The following is a 5,000-nucleotide window of genomic DNA, read 5'->3' as shown; positions in this document are numbered from 1 at the left end:
AGAGAGAGAGATTATATATCCCTAGCAGGCCAGATTTGCCTCTCCATGCAGGGCTGTGTAATGTAATTTCCCCACTGGTATGTAGAGTAGGTCATTGACTCTACAATGATTTTTGTAGAGCCAACCACTCCTATAGACAGCTATGTGTCTCCCTATGGCTGGCTGTGTCCCTGGCTCTAAGCACGGAAATAGCATATTTTCACCAACAAGTGTCACTGTTGCGCAGCCTAAAGGGCCTTTCAAACGTGAAGCGATATAACGCGCCTTATAGTTCATTTTCAATGAGACCTGCGTTTTTGCGCGGAGCACTGGGGAGCAATCGCGGTGCGACAACAATTTGCTGCGCGTTACCACACGACTTGTCGCACCAAAGCCACGCTGCGCTATACTCATACACTGAGCACTGAGTGGGCGGTCCCCGGGATCGAACCCATGCATGACCTTGTGGTCCAAAAGGCGAGAGCTACCCGGACACAAATGATGTAAAAAGCAACCATTCAGTGTTGTGCTGCTGAGCACAACACTGCAGGGTGCAGGTTCAACACAACGTAAGCACTGCTAATCCCAACTGGAATCTACTGCTAGGTTAATCAGACCACACACACACACACGCGCGCCAAACTTTTCATTAGTTGCATATTAGCACTCTGCTCTAATCACCTTAATAAAGTAGTAAATTAGCACAAAACATTTGAAAACATTCAGCATTTTGTATGAGTGCATGTATCTGTGTGCCTGTGTGTGTGTGTGTGTGCTATTTATTTTTGAAGAAAACCAAAAACAATGCAACTAATGAAATTAAACGAATGGAAGCCAAGGCGAGGGACTTCAGCTGAGTCATCGATGCTGAACCTGCTGAGTTGGGGAAAGTAAACTTCCTAAGTTGTCCACCGACTTGATGGTGTGCGTGTGTGTAAGAGCACATTAGTAATACGAGAGCGTTTATCTCTTGTAAGATCTGTTGTTACTTAGTTGTCATCACCTTCATCCTTCCATCCACCTCTCCTTTCATCTACTACCCGGCCCACACACACACACACACACACACACACACGACACACATGCACGTGCTTGTGTAAGTGTCAGCATGATGGATTTGAATGTTTCGTTTTCAACAGAAAGCGTTGCGAGTGTTTTGTTTCCTTATAGTTGCGAGTATCATTGTGTCACTCACTCGTGTCATAACAGACAGACGCGTGGTGTACTTACGAAGCACATCATTTGAGGTAGTCCGAGTTAGGATAATTGCCTGTGAACATGTCGGTTATATTGTTCAAATCTTGTTCATGTCTTTTTGTTATCGTGCCACTGGTGTTTGTGCTATAGAGGCGAGGCATAGTTTATAATGTACGGGAGGGATTCCGCAATCAGCACTAATGACTTTATAATCACTTAAACCCAGTAGTGGAAAGTAACTAAGTACATTTACTTAAGGACTGTATACTTAAGTACACATTTGAGGTACTTTTACTTTACTGGAGTATTTCAAAATGTCAGCACTTTTACTTTTACTCTTACTCCACTATATTTCAGAGGCAGATATTGTACCTTTACGCCACTGTATACATTTATTTGAAAACTTTAGTTACTATAGTTACTTTGTAGATTTAGATTATTATTATAAAACATACAGTAACCACTTCAAAGTATATACATTTTGGCCATTTGAAAATAGCTGATAATAGCTAGGCCTATACATGCTAAAAATGTGAATGTTGTAGATCTGCTATATAAAAAATATTTGTATACATTTGAAAACTTGTGAAAGGGATATTCTGCATAATGAGTACTTTCTACTTTCTACTTTAAGTACATTTTGGTAACGATACTTTTAAACTTTTATTCAAGTACTTTTACTTGTATCGGAGTATTTCTATATTGTAGAATTGATACTGTGATACTGTGAAACATGTGAGTACTTTTTCCACCACTGCTTCAATAAACCCCAGACTGGTGATTCCCAACCTGTGGTGAGCCGTGAGACAAGTAGGCCCTCAAATAATACTGTTTTTAACTCTTTTATTTGTATTTTTGAAGTGATTTTCAAAGTGGACACTGATCCGAAAAGGTTTGGGATCCTCCAAAAAGCTCAGGTCGGTGTGATGTGTTGTGGGCTATTTCTGCTTGGTATATTAGTTGTATGATGAAGTTTGTAGGGCTTATTTATTTAAACTATTCAGTACTACTGAATACTAGTCTGTTGCGGCTACTCCTTATGGCATGCTCTCTATTGGTCTCTCCGCTTCCAAATCCCGTAGTCTGCCTTCAACATAGGCCAAGTTCACATGCCGGCAGACTTGCCAGAAATGCTAATAAACAGCTTAAATTTGGGGAAATGGAAAAAAGAAAGAAGAAGAACAAAAAAAAAACTACTCTGTCTCTCCTAGCCTCTGCCCAGTGTTCAATGTCCATGTGTAATTAATTTCAACTGGCCAACGCAGTGAGGACAGACAGACAGACAGACAGACAGACTTTCCAACTTTGTGTTTAATCAGTCTGTTTTCCATGTGCGTGCGTGCGTGCGTGCGTGCGTGCTTGCAGGCGTGTGCTCAAAACTATTGACTATTGCATACAGTAACTGCAGCCTCTGTTTGCACGGTGTGTGTGTGTTTACAACTGATTTCTAACTGCTTTATGCTTTTATTGCAGAGATTATGCTCTGTTCAAACCATCAGCACACCATTGTAGAGCCATCAGTGTCACTATCTCTGTCACTATCAGTGCTTCCCAACTGAACCAATTATAACACATAGTAGAGGAATGTTGGGTGAGTTCATTATAATCTCCTCTCCTCTCCTCTCCTCTCCTCTCCTCTCCTCTCCTATGGGTGAGAGAGTTCAGGATTTTTTTTATACAATTTCAACTCATTTGTCTCAGTGTTTTTCTCTTGTTTGTTTCTTTCTCAGATTTGGAGGGAGTTGATATGTGGGAGGGGCATATAGGCTTTACGTGACAGCTGGCTCTGCCAATGAGAGAGCGGCTTCAACTTCTGTTTGGGACTAAAATAATAGAATCTTTTCAGAGAAAAAAGCATTCCACGTCGTCATGGAGACAATTTACGCATTTAGCAGACGAATGGAACCAAATGAAACTGAAACAATCTGATCGTAAACCAAAGTTGATCCTTTTCCCCAACAATGACGACAACGATGAACCATGAATCTATGGAATGTTGCTGAAATTAATTGTTTAATCAATAAGACAGTATACACCATAAATACACGGTATAGCCTACAGTGTACCTGCTGTATTATATAATGTATACTTTATATACAAATATCAGAATATAATGGGCCATTATATTCAAGTACATGCTGGATTCAGACTAGCCTATAGGACCAGACCATATACGACAGTCACTGGTGCAGGTACAACACCAGTGGCCGAACACACACGACCGTTCCCAGGTCGGACTAGGCTGTTGTACCGTCTTGTATTCAGTCCAATAAGACATGTATAGCTTTGCGCCATAAGTCTGAGTTCTATCCGCTGCGAGTTCTATCCGCTGCCTCTTGTAGGACCTGCATGTGTTTCTCTCTGCCCCTATAAGGCCATTTTAAGTCACGTGGTCACTGACCGATGCGACGAGAGATTCCATCAACCATATATCATGACATCTGTAACTGAACATCTGAAAAATCTGGAATTATATGTGTTTATTCCAAAATCTCACGAGATGTTTTGTGTCACAAACTGGCCAATAAGCACATGAATCTTGCCTCCTCCAAACAGTAAAACACTGACTGCAACTTTGCAACTTGTCCACAACTTATCTGTCGACAACAATAGGATATAGCCTATATACTATACTGATACTAAATAATGAATATCCCGATATTGGGAGGACGATACGATATATATATATATATATCGTGGCAATATATATCGCGATATCCATATATCGATAAAGAGACAATGATGGTTTGCAACTAAAGGAGCTTGTTCTGGTACTGAACCCGTGACCCCAGACTTAACACACAGGGATGGAATCGAGTCGTGTGTGTGTGTGTGTGTGTGTGTGTGTGTGTGTGTGTGTGTGTGTGTGTGTGTGTGTGTGTGTGTGTGTGTGTGTGTGTGTGTGTGTGTGTGTGTGTGTGTGTGTGTGTGTGTGTGTGTGTGTGTGTGTGTGTGTGTGTGTGCGTGCATTGGCTGTGCCCCATGTGTGCGGCATGCAGCATCGGCTGTTTGGCTTGCACTGGCTAGCTACTACTACTGTTGGCGGGTACTTAGGGGCCCCTTGCTATGGGGTCTTGTGCCAGATCTACAAGCTCACAATGCGTCGCGTCGCATTGTGAGCTTGTAGATCAGCTATTTTAAAATGGCCGAAATGTATAGGGCTGAAGTAGTTACTGTATATGTTTTGTTTTGTAATAATAATCCAAATCTAAAAAGTAAGTGGAGTAAAAGTAAAAGTACTGACATTTTTAAATACTCCGGTAAAGTAAAAGTACTGAAAATGTATACTTTAAGTAGAGTACTTAAGTAAATGTAGCCTACTTTGTTCCGTTCCGCCATGGTATCACATCGCTATGGATACAACTAAAGAGTAAGACACACTGCAATCAGACAGACAGACAGACAGTCATGGATGGATGGATACACAGAGAAGATAGAGCTGAATAGGCAGACAGACAGATACATAGACAACTTTATACACAAAACAACCCCCCCCCCCCCCCCCCCCCCCAAAAAAAAAAGAAAACACACACACACACACACACATCTAGAATGAACTCTCCAAACAGAGCCCCATGGCTCCTAGCCACTCTGTTATAGACCTGCCAGTAGTAGTAAGTTTAGAGCCAAGCACGCACGCACACACACACACACACACACACACACACACACACACACACACACACACACACACACACACACACACACACGGTGGAGACAGCAGGAGGGAAGGGACTTGGATGAGAGAGAGAGAGAGAGAGAGAGAGAGAGAGAGAGAGAGAGAGAGAGAGAGAGAGAGAGAGATTCATCCATTGATCAATCTT

Source organism: Protomyctophum bolini (assembly GCF_963924005.1).
Source record: "Protomyctophum bolini genome assembly, chromosome: 9".
NCBI classification, from domain to species: domain Eukaryota; kingdom Metazoa; phylum Chordata; class Actinopteri; order Myctophiformes; family Myctophidae; genus Protomyctophum; species Protomyctophum bolini.
Note: the sequence above shows the minus strand (reverse complement) of the source record.